The sequence below is a fragment of the Aythya marila genome (assembly GCF_965140915.1).
Source record: "Aythya marila genome assembly, chromosome: Z".
Taxonomy (NCBI): Eukaryota; Metazoa; Chordata; class Aves; order Anseriformes; family Anatidae; genus Aythya; species Aythya marila.
In genome coordinates this window covers 79,847,957-79,865,194 of record NC_139080.1, presented here as the reverse complement: position 1 = coordinate 79,865,194, position 17,238 = coordinate 79,847,957, and the positions used below count along the sequence as shown (strand labels likewise).

The 17,238-nt window shown below is 38.4% G+C and overlaps 1 protein-coding gene across 10 annotated transcripts in view; it reads left to right on the top strand.

Annotated features, from left to right (window-relative positions):
* SSBP2 (single stranded DNA binding protein 2) overlaps positions 1-17,238 on the top strand; it is a 190,277-nt gene that overhangs the window by 120,374 nt on the left and 52,665 nt on the right. The gene's annotated exons all lie outside the window — the stretch shown is intronic.

The window sequence follows — 17,238 nt, the reverse complement described above, 5'->3', positions numbered from 1 at the left end:
AAGTGGCAGCTTGCTGGAAGGCCAACCTAAAAACTGTAATCTGAGGCTGGACCACTCCTGTGAGTGAGCTTGCATCTCCACCTCACCAAAGCTCTGTTGCTTCTCTTCTCTCTGTCAGACTGTGGCTGTGCAGTAGTAGCAACAAACGCAGCTCTCCCACTCTTAAATAACTGAAGAGCAGAGTTTTGCACTTTACTGACTTGATCTCACAATGAGGAGGAAACTATTCAAATTTCCAGGATTGTGGTGTGGCGAGAAAATCATGATAGGAATCTTCTGTTCCATAAAAAGCAGGTGTTGAGATCCGGGTAGAGACAAGTATCTTTTTGTCTTCCTGGAGATATGTAGTCAAAAGCATATTTCATATAGGGGGGGGGGGGGGAAAGAAAAAAAAAAAAAAAAAAAAAGAGATAAATGTTTTACTTCACAGCTCTAGATTTACTTCACAGCCCTATATTCTTTTAACCAAATGGTAACTATATAAAATTAGTTAGGGTATCAGCAGTCTTTACTTTGTGTTTTTGGCCTGTTCATGAGTGGCAACACTATTTGTACGGTGTTCCTTTTCCATAGTGACAGGGAAAAAAATGGTGTATGTGATACAGATACCTACCTAAAGAGATATGCCTCTGGCATGAGCATGTTATTCCCTTGATCAACGCAAAAAATGAGGTGTGATTTTTAGTGCATGAATGAGAAGATACGTGTAAGTGAAGTATAAAATATCTTACTGTTGCCAGTGACATAATCCTCAGGAGTTGGCAGAAGTGATTAATTGTTTTATTTCTGCTTTTCCTGTTTTGAGCAGCTGGTTAGGTAGAGTTTTTTAAACATATATATACTTTTTTATTTTCTTATTGTGCAAATATTTCACTTTTTCTTACTTCAAGCACCCACTCCGGTCATAAAGTCAAAATAATTAAATCTTAATGCTTTTTCTTTTTCTTTTTTTTTTTTTTTTTTTTCTTTTGTTGTCTTTTAGGACACTTAGGAAGGGAAAGGGGCACAGATAGGACAATTATATGAAGAAGAGAGGAGAGAATAATAATTTTAAAGGTTTTGCAGGAGAAGGGTGTGGGTTTTTGTTTGTTTGTTTCAACCTTTAAACTCATGAAAAGACTTCTGTCCATTCTAGGTCTTTAAAGATGTAAAAAGACAAGGTGATAGAAAGTTAAGGTTAACATGAGTAAACTTTTCTTCTCTGTCAGCATCTGAATTTGGTTGAACGTTGTACTAAAGGCCATGTTTTAGTGATGGGACTCAGTAGGTCAGGTCAATGATGGGACTTGATGATTTGAAGGTCTTTTTCAACTTAGATAGGTCTTTTTCAACCTATTTGAGGCCCCACTGACAGCCTTGTCTTTTTCCAAGGTCTGGGTTTGAAAATAAACTGAGGAAAATCCATTTTCAATGTAATAGTTTGTGACATTGAGCAGAGCTGTAGTAACTCAGCAGGACATCTGGAGAACCTTCTGCAAGGCAGGTTCTGAGAGCTGATATGCACAGTCCAGTTTGGGCTCCTCCAGGCTTCACCGTGCACCTCTTGTTGGGTCTGTGCCATCGTGTGCCTCTGTAATATGCAGTACTTGACACAAGTCCCTTACATGTTAGGGAGGTACTTTCCTTGACTGGATGGCTTAGTTAAGAAAACAAGCATTTTTCAAGAGATTATTAGTTTTCACTGTAGTCATCTGCTTATGAGTGTATATAATGAAATTGCATGTTAGTAACAAAAAACAACTATAAGTTCAATGGCAGATACACTGATGTGGTTGGGAGCAATCCCAACAAAGGGAGCTAAGCCAAAATGAAGTCAGTTACATAAGAGTGTGCGGAAACGCTGAGGTGTGTATAAAGCAGATATGTACAGACAGTCCGTGACAAGGTGTTGTGGGGTTGGAGGGTGTGTTGTCGAGGAGCAGCTAGTATCTGGTTGTAATACCTTCCGAGCTGAATCTTACCAATGTCAACTTATATGAGGACAAGAAAATATATTGGCAGACATAGCCGTGTATGTGAAGCTTGAAAAAAATTGAAGAGCACCATCATCTGTTGCTGCAAAAAGCAGGTGAAAAGACAAGCAAGAAAGAGAAAGTAACTGCTCATCCAAACTTACTTCCTTCATAGATGCTTGCATCCTAGTACATCTTTAACCAGAAAATCAGTTTCTGTATGCTCTTCTGCAATTTCACTGATCCTGGCAGATCACAGGAATAAACCAAATTACAGAAAACATGTTAATGTTAAATCTGTCTTTGAATACTGGCAAACTGCAGCCTCTTTTCTATGAACTTCTATGGTCTTCTGTAAAGGAGGAACTGAATTTGCACTCAGACCTGCAACTCGCTTCTAGACCATGAAAGTGAACAATTTTGGTTTTCTTATGAGAGTTGGAAGACTACAGAAACAGTGGGAGATTGGTTCTTAACATCAGTATTTAGTTCACTAAGACTGTGCACTACAGAAACATGATAACAATCCAACTTTTTTGCAACCTAAAATTTATCTTGAAGACCATTCTGGGATGACAAAGCTGCCTTTCGTTGCTTCTGTGGAAGTGTTTGGTTTGGTTTGGGCTAGGCTAAAGCTGTTGACAGCCAGTGCCTGTAATAATCCAGTACGATGGCATGGCACGTGCTGGCAGATCAAGATGGGAGCGATATGATTCTCAAGGAGAATCAGCTAAAATCACTGTTCTGCTCTTTGTAAAGTGAAGTTTTTGAGTGCATGTAGGCTACTACTGCTGACATTACTCAGCAGTCTCTGTAATTTTATGCCTGGTCATATGAGGTGGAGTTTTGAAGACAGCAGCTGAATCTGCATTGTACCTCTAGGCTTGCATTTTTATATTTCTGTTCAGGCTAGGATTAGAGCTGAGCACTACAGTGCTGAAAACCTTACGATGATACAGTGGAAGGAAAGTGGTAGAGTTGTGTACAGCTGTTACCATCAATTGTACTTCCTTTTGTTTTAATACAGTGGTTTAAAATGTCAAAAATACATGTGCAAAGTCAACAGGTTTATGTGATTTAGGATGTGTTTCTATTTCACCTACTGGTGTGCATGCATTTAAATGTAACTTTTAATGTCATGGGTATGCATTTTTTTTGTCTGCAGGGCCTCATCTTCCTTCAGTACTTAGAGTAGCTAATACTCTGGAAATAAACTGGGGTTATACAGTAACTGAATTTCTTCCTGCTTCATGAGCAGCAAGACTGAATATGTGGGACTACAGAAGGAATGAGGAAAATAGTGCTGTGGTACAAGATTCTTAAATCCCAAATAGGAGAACCTAAAGAAATTTTGGAGTCGACTTTGTATCAGGCTGAAATAATGGGACTTAGGGTCAAGTGCTATATTCTGTGAGTGGGATGTCTGGAGGGTCAGCACTTCTGATAAGTTGCTTTCGTAAATATGAAGCTTCAGAGAAGGTTAAGGGTTGGGAGTGAGAGTGCTGGACTGGATGTTATGTTAAACTAAGTGTGCGATTCATTTCTCAGGTACCCACATTTTCACTGGGTAACCTAAGATGTGTCATTTCGATTCTTTTTTTTTTTTTTTTTTTTCACGTGTCTCCACCTATAAAAAGGAATATCATAAGGGAAAATCCTTTTAAAAGATTATGAATTGCTTGGGCAATAGAAATCATAAAGCTGTCTTAGGTTCCAGAAGGATAAGATGACTGTATACGTGTCTGAAATTCTCATCAAACTCCAGTGCAAGTCTCGGAAATAGATAATAAATTTGCCAGAGTTGCTCTCTACACCACCACCTGCGGGGAGCTAAGGTGTGAAGAAAGCAGTTAGCTACTACATTAATAAAATCATTCATGACATTTTCTGTGCCATTTTTAAGCACCAAATTTAGTCTTTAAGTTTCTTCTTGTGGCCATCCACAGATATCAATGCAACCTAGTTTTGTCTTCATCCTTGTTTTTGGAGTCCTGCCTGATACAGAAACAGCAGGATTTCTGGAGGACTGAAATAATATTATAGTAATTATTCACCTTCAGATACAGATACTGGAGAATGCATATAATGTCAGCAAAGTTTTACATGGGTTATCATGTAAGGTGAGGAAATTAATCCACTTGTGATCAAAAAAGATTAGGTCATAGCATTCAGAGATGCTATCACATTTCCAGTTCCTGGTCTGGGGACTACATTTTCCACTATGGTTCTGTGCAGCACAGACGTGTTGTTTTTGGAAGTTGTGTTGGATACAGGCTTAGCACAACCTTTAAAGCATTCAGTGCTAGCCTCGCTCCACTCCTGAGGACAAAGAGCTATGAAAAAACGCCTGGTTTGTAGTTCTGTATTATGGTATGGTATGCATTAAAAAATAATAGCATGAACATTTAGAAGTGTTGTCATGGAAATTTTGAAGTCCTTCTGTGCCACATGCCTGTGTGCCCATTTGAAGTGTGAGAGCTGCATTCAAGTGCATACCAGTACTCCTCATGCAGTGAAGTGCTGGCCCGTTTCCATCTCTCTCTTCATTGATCGTTAAATCAGCTCAAATATTTGAGATACATTACATTTGTGTTTTCACAAAATACGTATTTGATCTTTGTTGTTAGTAATCAGCTTTACTAATCAGATAAACAGAAGCCAGAGGAAAGTTTTTGAGATTGTGTTAAGTGTGGTGTTTCAATTTGTAAACAGCATGAAAAGTATTGACTGTGTAGGATTTTATTCACCTTTTAGTTACTCTTCCAGGTTTAACACAGCTAAATGTTGAGTTCTAGGTTCTAATCCAGTGGAATTAATTGTATTTCTCCAAGTTAGTGTCAATTAGCACTGCTGAAGATCTGACCCAGGTTACTTACTCTTGCAGTACAATTATGAAAAACGGTTAAATGCGTATTTAATTAAACACCAGTTATCTTCACCTCTTTTATTACATGGTTGATCAAAAGTTTGCTATGTCTGCATCTGTGTAAAGAACCTTTCTTTTGTTTTAACGGCACTCAGCCAGAAAACAATATTGACTTTGTACTTCACCCGCCTGAGAGACACGGCTGAATAGTTAACTCATCAAGTGCTAACTGAAATGTGGAGGAAACAGGTTGTTTGATAATTCAAAGTTCACTTTTTTTAATTTGGTAGATTAAAAAAAAATCTACCACTGACTGTAACTTTTTCACATGTACATATATATTAAAAAAGTTACTTTTTTTTTTTTGCATCCAACTAGTAAATATTTGTGCTAGTTGAGCTTACCACTAAACCTCAATTTCCACTGTGCATATATTCTAAAGGAATTGTCATGTAGTTTGCTTCATTCACCGATTTGTGATAAGCAGATATACTTGGATAGGCATAGGAAAAATGTGTTGACACCATGTTTGAAAAACAAATGTTACATATTGCTCTTATATAAAGGAAAAATAAAAAAAAAAAAAACACAAACCCAACCCACCAAATAATGTAAGGCTGTTGTGCCATCTAGTGGCAGTTGTTCTTCCTCATCTGAGCTTAATAAATATTATTTTAAAATATTATTTTTAGCCTTGTGCTTTAGTAGAGCTGACCTAATGCTTTAGGAGAGCTTTATTACAGTAAGGCACATGAGAAAAGGTAACTCTTGCATTTCTCTTCCCACCTAGCATTACTATTTGCCATTAAAAAATGAATTTAAAAAATATTTAAGTAGTAAACATAACCAAAGTAAGTTGGTGAATTAAAAATGAGTAACACACACCTCTTTGGTTTTCAGAATGTGAGTAGGAAATAATTTATATGTAAGATCAAATTGTATTTTTTTTAAGCCTCTGTGTAAGGCTATGAAACGTCTGCAGCTTTTTAGAGGTCAGTGTCCAGTGAGCTCTCCAAATAAATGCTGATGGCACCTCTACATCGCTCGGACTGGAAGGCATGTGGGCGCCCAGCCAGCCCGCCTACAGCCCTTGCAGGCACCCTGCCCGGGTGGTACCAGTCTCCTGCAAACAGCACTGCGGGTCTGGGGTCTGCCGGGTGCCCAGTCCTCCACGTCAGCCCCTCCAGACGCACAGAGCATCCTCCCAAATTGCTCGTTTGAGCGAGCATCCAGCAGCAAGGAAGATGAGGAGGGAGAAATCCTCTGGCATGCATTCAGAGCGGCGCTGGAGTGGCTCTGTTGTTGCTGTGAATTGTCCACCAAGGGGTCGTTGTTTGTGCAAGGAATGAAGATTCCTAATTCCAGCTGCTAAATTACGTGACTAGAACTAAAAGACACAGATGCTGCTCAGACTGATCTTTGCAGGACCATAATGTGCTTCTACATGGATTAAAAAATGTCTTGTTTCTCTTCAAACCCCACTGAACTGTTTCAACTACCATCCTATCACAGTCCTCACGTAGTCTCCTGGTTTTCCAGGCTGTGACTATGTTTTATCCCCACTCTGAATTTTCCTTCAAACAGCCAGCCACACATAGTTAACGTAGTTATCTTTAACTGCTGGTCTTTGTGTTTTCCTCACTTTCGTGGCACTGCCCATCTGCGTGAACTTCCTGAGAACGACTATAAACGTGTTCACGTGAAACAACGTATGGGTGGTAGTTGGGAAATCCGTGTTCTCCTTGATGCAAAATCTGCAGCCTTCCCTCTCTTGGCTTATGGTGAAAGATAGAACAAACCAGCTGTTTCGTATTTTCAGTTTTGAACCATGGATTCTCAAGCTCCTGGTAAATCCATGGCACAAATGAAACTGTAAGTGACACATGCAGGCCTTTATTTTTACTTGGGAAAGCAAGTAGCTGTTTATTACTAGGATTGCACAAAGCAAGTCTCAAGTTTCTCTTGCAAAATCAAAATCTGCTGTACATTTTTTTTTTTAAACTAAAACATACAAATCGTTAAAAACAAACTAGAGCATGACTAAAATTAGCTAGTTTTGCTACATGTTCACACCCATCCTAAACTCCAGTGAAACAAGTGAGATAATTGCAGGTGAAAAAGTGAAAAGTTGAAGCATTGGGCCCCGAGTAGAGCAGATAGAGTGAAGAAGCATGGAAAATGTCACAGACTGCAATACATTACTGTAAGCAAATGACTCATCATCAGAGCTGCAAATATAGGTTGTGAGTGAAGCCAGCAGCTCTGCTAGGCCTTGCAAAGCTTTGAAAATATGAAAGTGCATTTTAAATGGGATTTTTTTTCCTATGGGTCTATACAATTGATGTTAGTAAAAAAAAATAAAAAAAAAAAAATCTTTGCAATCTGTGATGCTTGTAAATGTATCCACCCACCCCAGTGCATGAAACTATGCATATGTCTCTACCTCTCTGCAGAATTGAGATATGTGCCTTTTTGCCCTTCTCAGTATCACATTGCATCTTAAAATATTTAAAAAATTAATTTGATTTCTTAGACTATGTGGGTGTGGTATAACATCTAAAAAGATCTCCATGTAGTTTGTGCTTGTTCCTTCTTGTTCGTTCATTTTCTCTAAATGCCAGAAACAAAGTCAACTTCTAAAAAGATAGAGGTGTCTGACATCTGCTGGCTTTGATAATTCCATCCTGCAGTTGTGGAAATGGTTTTGTTGCTCGTAACTGCTAGAACAAATTAAAACTGCTCAGCTTGAGTAGCTAAATAAGCTTTGAGCCCACACTTCCCCACCTCCCCGTCCACATGCACAATTTCAAGCAGCCGCAGACCCGCTGCTAGCTGTGGAGTAGGGAGGGGAGGGAGGGAATTAGGCATAAGTTATTTACCTCAGGGGTCTGCTCTGAACTTTTAGCATCTTGCCCTTAATGTCAGTTCTCTGTTCGTGGGGTAAATGTCACAAATTTAAGGGGGCTGACCATCCACCCAAACTGGTCATCTAGTTGCTGCTGAAGTGTACTTAAAGGTAGGGGAGGGATTGTTATTTGTATGTAGTGCTTCCTTCTGATGAGGTTAATTCAGCTTCTGTCGCAGTCTGGTTGTTGTAGTCTTTATATGAGCCACAAGTGCCTAGGTTTTAGACTGTTGGAAGAAGATAATGCATTTAGCTTCAAAATACTGTTTATTAAAAATAACAGCAGGAATAACAAACACCAGCTTTTCGTTTTCAAAGTTCCAAAAAATCAGTTGTGTATCATGGTCAGGGGTGACCAGAAGGTTCACTGAATTTAAGGGAAGTCTCCAGCTCAGTGAGCTGTGTGCATGTCTGAATTAAAAAAGCATGGTTTGCTTATCTCTTTTAAAAGGGAGATACTTATCTTTCAGTTTTAGCTTAAATCATGTTTGAAATATTTTATTTTTTGTAGTTTAGTAAGAACTGAAGTCAAAACTATTAACACGATTTAAAATGTATAGTTAGTAGCCTATTTTAAAATGTGTTTCTTTCAAAACTGCCATTATATACCATGTGCATAATTTAGCCTTTTTCTCTCTCTTGCTGTCTTTGTGAGCACAAGATAATGGTGCTTCCCACAAAGTCAGATAGATGTAATAACAGTACCATTCCTAAAGATCATCTATCATCAGAATCAGTGTTATTTACTTTCTTAAATTTCTGTAGAAGTAGCTCAGCCAGGAGGCAGATCCTGCTGCTCAGATCACAGAGAGATGTTTAGCTGGGGACAAAAGGAACGTATTTTTAAGAGGATTTTTTTCTTCTCACTTTTCTATGCAGAGTGTGCAAGTTATATATTCAAAGTTTTGTGGTATTCTTTCATATAGTAGAACAAGTCCTGTATGTATTGGCTAGGGATAAGGCATTCATTTTGTTTGAAATGCTAGTGTTGTTCTGGTTATAACTTTTGGAATCTTATATGTGGAAAAACAGAGGACCATAGAAAGCTTTTCATTTTTATATTTATTATTATTTTTTTAATATTAGTCTGTACTCTGAATTAAATCAAAGCTGTTAATGTTGCAATTTATACGTTGCCAGACCACGTCAGGCTGCTCGTACAAAATAAAAAACACGGAAACCATTTTTATGGGGATCTTCATCTGAAGTACAGAGAAGAACCTGCTCATGAAAATGGATATGGTCATCAAAAAAGGCCAGCATAAGGAGACATCCTGTCTTTATGCTGAGAAGCTTACATGATTTTATCTGAAACAGTGTAGATGAAAACAATTCTTTTGATTTATACTTGTAGATTACAAGATATGCAGTATGTAACCCCGCTTTCAGCCCCAAAATACTTAAGCAAAATACAAAACAAAGACCTCTAACACTGTATCAGCCTCTTGCAGAGCAAAAAGGGACAAGAGAGTTTGTATAATTAACAGTAAAATGCAATTGAATAGGAAAATAATTTCTGTTAAGAATTGATGATAGCCTGTCTGAGCTTCATAGAGGATAAGTTACATGTTTATGCTTATCAGCAGACTGTGCCAGCACAAGTGTGTCATTTTGAGAGCTAATTTAGTATGGTTCTGGTTGGAATTAAAATGTGTTAATCAGGAATGTCTTAAACACTGCGGTGACTGTCATTGCCAATGAAGATGTCCACAAAAAATGCAGAGGAAACTAAATAAATGAAATATATGAATTATAAACTAACCTGGATAAATTCTTCACACATATTTTATGGTTCATTACTGTACTTTTTAAGAGGACAAAACCATATATTTTATAATGGAAGCACTCATACTACTAAGCATGGTAGTTGTAAAGTACCTCTAAATCATTCTATAAAATGCAGGAGTCTTAAGGAGATATATTAAAACGTTACTTACTAATATTTTTTCAATACTGATACCAGAATAAGGAAATTAAATAAAATCATAAAGTAGTCTTATTTTCATGCTATAAATAGTTTAATGATGTTAGTTGTTTCAACCAAGAACAGAATTTGAAAACCAAAAAAGTGAATATGAATCATAGTTTTAGAGACATAATATAAAACTTGGCAATTGAATTATTTTTCTGACTTTTTTTTTTTTTTTAATATATTAAGGGATTTGAGCTCTAAGAGAATTCACATCTGTTTTCTGATTGTGATGCTAGTAACTTGGACTCTTTTGTTATACCTGCTCATCAAGTAACAGCACAATTAAATTAAAATAGTTTATCATAGCATGGACACAAATTATAGTTGTGATTCCATTTGTAGTTTCTAGTGATGAGTAGAATTTAGAGTTTGTGTTGATTATGGTGACTGAATTACGCAAACCAAGTAAAACCATTTCAGTCTTTTTCCATACCAAGTGCTTAAAACTGTGTTTTTCACCTTGTATTTTTTAATTTGTGGTGTGCTCTTTTTTATCTTTTTAAGAGGAGTTCTCCAGTTAGGAATAAATACTACCAGCCAATCATGGTGCTGAGACACACAATCTAAGGAGATTTTTCTAAATGTGATGGTGCAGGTAAAGAAATAGTGTTCTAACAAGAAGATTCCAGTTAGTTTTTTTGTTTGGTTGCTTGTTTGGTTTTGGTGTGTGTGGTTTTTGTTGTTGTTGTTTTGGTTTTATTTTGGAAGCGTGCGTGTAGAGGTGGCTTTGGGAAGCCCAGCAGAGCTCTGTCTGCAGGTCCTGGTGCAAGTACATGTTCCTCTGCTTTCCTACGTCTTATCAACTGCAGTAGGAGCACGGTACTGGCATCCTCTTCCAGATCTGGATGGAGCTGTGGCTAGAGACATGTCCTCTCCCTCTCCACTGTCCACCGGCAACTTGATGGTGGAAGAGGAAGGGCCTTGAGCCCAACTCCTCTGTCAGGCCCAGCCTGGTGTCCACGTGGACACCACACACTGGTCAGGCTTGGCTGGTGCCATGCTGAGGCACCCCAGAGAAGTAAACACAGCTGTGTTTGTGTAAACACACACAAGAGCCCTCTTGTACGAGCGCTCACCCGTGGAGACATGGTGCTGACACCAGGAGGGAAGGCCTCAGCCAGGTGCCTCCAGCGCATCCCATTGCTGAGGGTGGCGTGTGTCACACTCAGCAAGCAGCCCCACCACAAACCAGTTAGCCCCAGAGCGCGTATTTGGGCCAGCTGACATGGATTAAACGACTGCTCCTCTTTATCCAGTTGGCTCAAATGCATTTATTTAAAACAGATTGGTGATGTGCTTTAAAAATGTACCTTTCATCCTGCTTTGACCAGAGATCTGCATATTCTTTCAAGTTGGAACAAACCTTTTAATGCACCGAGCTGGGAAGATGTTAATGTGACTCTAGAGGAGTGTTGTTATTTTAAGCCACCCTCACTGAAAAAGATTTTTATTTTTTTCATGCCATGTATACGAGGTTCTCCCGTTCAAGCATTATTCATTCCATTTTATCCCCCTCAGAGAAACAGCCCTTGCTTTGTTCACTGTCTTTTTGTCTCTTGGTATTTTTACTGTTAGCAGATGTGTGCAACCCCAGCATCACTCATGCCCAGTAACTGCAGTAATTCCTCTTGAACTACATTTACTTGTTTTCCTGATGTGTGTTTGTTTAGTATGTGAAATTGTACTATGCAATGTAACAAAGCATAGGATATCATATAATATGCATATATTGGAACAGATACAGATACTTATGGTAAATTCAATCTCATTAATCTAGAAATAGGAATTGAAATGTGAGCAATACTGCGGATTACTTATTTGAATGTGGATTATTGAAAAATTTGCAATTTATGTGGAATAATATGTGGTTGATAAATATAACAGTTTGAGTAAAAAGGATAACAAATGTCAACGCAAAAAAAAACAACAAAACAGCTTAGCCATATTTGGAAGCAAATTATATTCCCAATTTTTGGAAGGGAAGTAAATTTAAACAAGCAGATTTCTTGAAACCTGCAGTACCATCTTTTAAGATCATTTATTCCCTAGTCGTAAGTACATGAAAACTAAAATGCATCATATTGTAGAGTCACATAAACAGCGAAAGGAAGATGCAGGAAGAATTATACAATTGGCATGGAAACATGCTGGCTTCTATGCATTTATGTCATCAACTTCCCTGTGGATATTTTTTTCTGAAATCTTTCTTCCTGAATATCAGAATCAGAATGTGGGCTGTGAGACTGGTGTCTGATGCTTCAACATCATTTGACTTCCCTGCTAGAAACTTATTATCTGCTTGTCCTCATGTTTTCCCAGAGATTAAGAAAAACAGTATTTTAAAATTTTTTTATGTTGTATACTCACACGCAAACACATATACACATGCACACACAACTTGCAAAATGTGTGCCACCATCATTAAAATTCTCAAACTTCTTCTTTTAAATGTTTTAAATAATTTGACATGAAAAAGAGCAAAGAGTTTTCTAAATTTAACATTTCAAATCTTGATTTTATTTTGTTTAGTATCCCTCCTTCAACATTTCATCTACATTAAGTTGATAAATACATATGTTTTGTTGTGACTGCACAGGAGGTTTTTTTCTATACCACACTTCTTTTTCACTCAGTTTAGAAAGTTTCTGCTTATATGCCTTTGGTCTCAGCTGCTTGACAACAGTCTTCAGTATGCAATTTTTCACAGAATCACAGAATCATCTAGGTTGGAAGAGACCTCCAAGATCACAGAGTCCAACCTCTGACCTAACACTAACCAGTCCTCCACTAAACCACATCCCTAAGCTCTACATCTAAACATCTTTTGAAGACTTCCAGGGACGGTGACTCCACCACTTCCCTGGGCAGCCTGTTCCAGTGCCTCACAACCCTTTCAGTAAAGAAGTTCTTCCTAACATCTAACCTAAAACTCCCCTGGCTCAACTTAAGCCCATTCCCCCTCGTCCTGTCACCAGGCATGTGGGAGAACAGGCCAACCCCCACCTCGCTACAGCCTCCCTTGAGGTACCTATAGAGAGCGATAAGGTCACCCCTGAGCCTCCTTTTCTCCAGGCTGAACAAGCCCAGCTCCCTCAGCCGCTCCTCGTAGGACTTGTTCTCCAGGCCCCTCACCAGCTTCGTCGCCCTTCTCTGCACCCGCTCAAGCACCTCCATGTCCTTCTTGTAGCGAGGGGCCCAAAACTGAACCCAGCACTCAAGGTGCCGCCTCACCAGAGCCGAGTACAGGGGGACGATCACCTCCCTAGCCCTGCTGGTCACACTGTTCCTGATACAAGCCAGGATGCCGTTGGCCTTCTTGGCCACCTGAGCACACTGCTGGCTCATATTCAGCCGACTATCCACCATCACTCCCAGGTCCTTCTCTGCTTTCCAACCACTCATCTCCCAGCCTGTAGCTCTGCTTGGGGTTATTGTGCCCCAGGTGCAGGACCCGGCACTTGGCCTTGTTGAACTTCATGCAGTTGACCTCAGCCCATCGGTGCAGCCTATCCAGATCCTCCTGCAGAGCTTTCCTACCCTCAAGCAGATCGACACACGCACCTAACTTGGTGTCATCTGCAAACTTATTGAGGGTGCACTCAATCCCCTCATCCACATCATTGATAAAGATATTAAAGAGAGCTGGCCCCATACGAAATTATTGGGTTATATAACTGAAAGCAGTAAATACAATCTACTGGTGTTCACAAATGTGTTCAGTAAGCTGATTTCCAAACATGTTTGCCATACTCTTTGGGTATTTCCGTAACTTGTGTGACCCATTTCCAAATGTGGTGGCACCTCCACCTAGGGCTGTCTTCTCAGTTGTAGCTTAGGTAAGCCACTCTTGCCTTATTTTTTGCTATTTTTGTTTTCTACACATTATTTCATTTTGCTTTGGTTTATTTTGAGCTTTTTGTTCCTTTTCTTAATACATCACTGAAGTTATGTGCCTGTTCCTGAACCCCATTTGAGAAGTTAATTGTAGCTAAGGGTAGTGTGTGAAGGTGTTGTTTATATCTTCTCATACTCAGTCTAATGTCCCTGTTGTGAATTCAAGCAACTTGAAGGTTGCATTAGTTACTGTAAACCCTTGAGAGCCATTCCTGAGTCTGGAAATTATTGTTGGAAGGAGCCGCTCCAGTAAAATTCTTTTTCCTTGGCAGATCAGGTTCTTGAGAGCTTATATATTCAAATACACTGCTCAAGCTTTCTTATATACTAAGCAAGATCTGGCTATGAAATGATATAAATGTTACTGCACCCTTCTGCACAGAGAGGGTTCTAGGAGATAAGTCTTTTGGCCCTCTGTCTTCTTCCTACCTGACAGCATGGTATAGCATTATTAAATCATGTTATTTGTCTTTTGGTATATTCTTTGGATTTAATTGTTTCTATTTTTGCTTTTCTTATTTTTTAATAGTCATGTGTCTATAATGCTTTCTTTTTACCAGAGAGATGGAGGAAATCCTCTTGTAATCTGTGCATTGTTGATAGCTGTCTTACTCCTTGTGAGCTGGGATAAGCAAGGAAGATTCATTTTTTGATTCATTGATGTGATTCCTAACCAATCTCTTTTGCTGAACTGTTGTGACAAATCAGGAGTCTGTCTGGCAGTGAATTTAGTACAGAGGACCACAAAAGGTTTTAGACTATCAAGATGCTGAATTGTGAGTTGACACAAGTCTGGGTTAGCAGGCAGAAATGCCTGCCTGTCTTCAGCACACAAAGAATTTATTTTTTGTGTTCAAAAATCAAGCACCCCATGGACCAATTTAAAATTGATGGTCACTATTTTTAAATTAGTGCACGTACTTTGAACCTATTATTTATATATATGGATATATATGCTGCAATATCGCTAAGAGAAGGGGATGAAAGAGTTTCAGAAGTCAAGGAAGGAATGCTACTAACTGTCAGAAATGAAGTCTAGCATTGTTCCTCTATAAACTGCAGTCATTTCAAGCAACACTCAACAATGAAGTAAAACCAGTTGAGACTAATTCCTAATTACAAAGGATGTAGTGAAACACCACACATGACCCACCCCAAAAAAAGCCGGCTGCTTGAATTCAAGTCTTTTAGAATGCCTTAATGCCTCATGTGTGTCATACTTGAAAAAAAATAAATTGTTTCTAATGTAATGAAAAGTCGTTCATATTTAACATATTTTCATTAAAATATTTGACATCATTTCTGTTGTGTCTTGGGAGAGCTTTTTATGGGCAAACATGATAATAATGACGGAAATGGAGAAAGTTAATAATACAAAACATAAAGTATTAATTTTTTTTCTTTTGGTAGTAGAATTTTTTGTGGTAACCTTGAGTATTAAATGCTGATACAAAACAGAGTGAAATTTTTTAGAATTATCTTTGAACATGAGTATCTCACCACTTTCTACAATGCTGTATAACATGTTATCGACACATAATCACCAAAATATTACTTGTTGTGGGCTTGTTAGTTATTTATATATTTTACTGCCCATAGAGTACCATCTTCAAGTGCAGTATTTATATCGAAGGATAATCAAGAACTACAAGAGCTCTCTGAAATTAAGTCATTCATTTTTCTTCTACGTGGGTTTAGTTGCTTAAAGAATGGGAGAAGGTTTAAGCATTTCCACAAATATACTTAAAAGAAATGTATAAATATATTTACAGTAAGTAAAATTTCTTTTATGATAGTTATATTGAAGAGCCTTCTATAGTTAGTCATTATTATACAATGAAGTAACAAATCATTTAAGAACAGATGCACTGGTTCGCAAGTAAATGTTTGATTTCATGCCTGCATAACAGTGCATCAAGAAAAAAGGTGACTTACTATATTATTTCAGAGAAGAATCTTATATTTAATCTGTAAGGTTTGTATTAAATAGTTATTAAATTGACTTGAGACCTTACAAATCTATTCAATGCAAATCCGCAAGTGCAAATCTACACAATTATCTTAAGTAGCTACTGACCTCAGGGATGCAGCAAACTAAAAAAAAATGGACTATGATTCATAGAATCATAGAATGGTTTGGGTCGGACCATCTAGTTCCAACACTCCTGCCATGGGCAGGGACACCTCCCACCAGATCAGGTTGCCCAAAGCCCCATCCAGCCTGGCCTTGAACACCTCCAGGGATGGGATGCCCACAGCTTCCCTGGATAACCTGGTCCAGTGCCTCACCACCCTCTGAGTAAAGAATTTCTTCCTTATATCTAATCTAAATCTACCCTTTTTTAGTTTTAAAACATTATTCCTTGTTCATAGGATAACAGGGACTACAGTCACTGACAGAAGTCCTCTCAGGCCTGCCCAGGTCCCTCTGGATGGCATCCCTTCCCTGACACTACAGGGAAGGGATGCACATCCAGAGATGACACAGCTCAGTGTCATTGGCAAATGTGCCGAGGATGCACTTGGTCCCACTGCCCATGTCACTGACAAAGATGTTAAACAGTGCCGGTCCCAAATTGTCACACATTGGAGACACTGTGAGTCACAACGTGAAAATAAAACTGTGACTTAGTATGACTGCTGTTCCAGCACTTCTAATAAAATTTAGCTTCCTATAGAGAGAATATTTTTTTAGATATTTGTACAAAATGAATATGAAAGTAACCTGTTGGGAAGTGAAGGGACAAGTAGGCTTCCATCCTACTTGACTGGAAATCTGAAAGGTGAAAGAGATGTTCTGCGAATAACGCGCTATTATGCACTAATATTGGTGGTGCTATTCTACATTGAAGTATGGTTGATTTGCAAGACATTACTGATTTCCCTTTTACAAGATGTACAGCTGTAAATAAACTGTAAATAAGGTATCATTTGATGAATATAATAAGCCAAATGCACTCACTAGAGCTGCTGCACTCCATAGAATGCAATTGGTTGACCTTTAAGGAAATTGTTGAAATTCTAACTGCCTCACACTTCTACTGCTTTACAAAGATCCTTATGTTTACAGCCTTCACCACATGCACAAACGTTTTTTTTTCTGTTTCTTTCTCATCATAGAATCTCACCATCAAATAGAGGGCGTGAAGAAGCCTCCCTCTTCTATAGCACATTTCAAATGCCCTTTTTATTAATGTAATCTTTTCCCAGTTGTCATTTAACTTTTCTTCTCCAATTTGTAAACCATCTGTATTTTAAATTGCTTCCTACTATCCATTTCAAACATGTTTATATAGAAGATTATTACTACAACTTTCATCTTATTCTGACATGTGAAAGGTTCAGTTGATTTTTCTTCCGCAGATCATTGGAAAAATACTGTTGCTAATTATTAGTAATAATTATAATTGTGCTGCTAGTTATTGCTATTATTATTACATGCATTACTAATACTGATGATCACTAGCATTGTATTTTATAGCACAGTGCAGCTGACACAGCTCAAGTATGTCAGCCATTCATGAAACAGTGATGTGTTGGGCGCAGACTTTCAGTGACCCGCTTGTGGACCTTAACTACAACTGACTAGATGATTCCTGTCTATGTGCATTTGTTTCTTTTCCAAGAGGCTAAGAGTGGGATTGTGCAG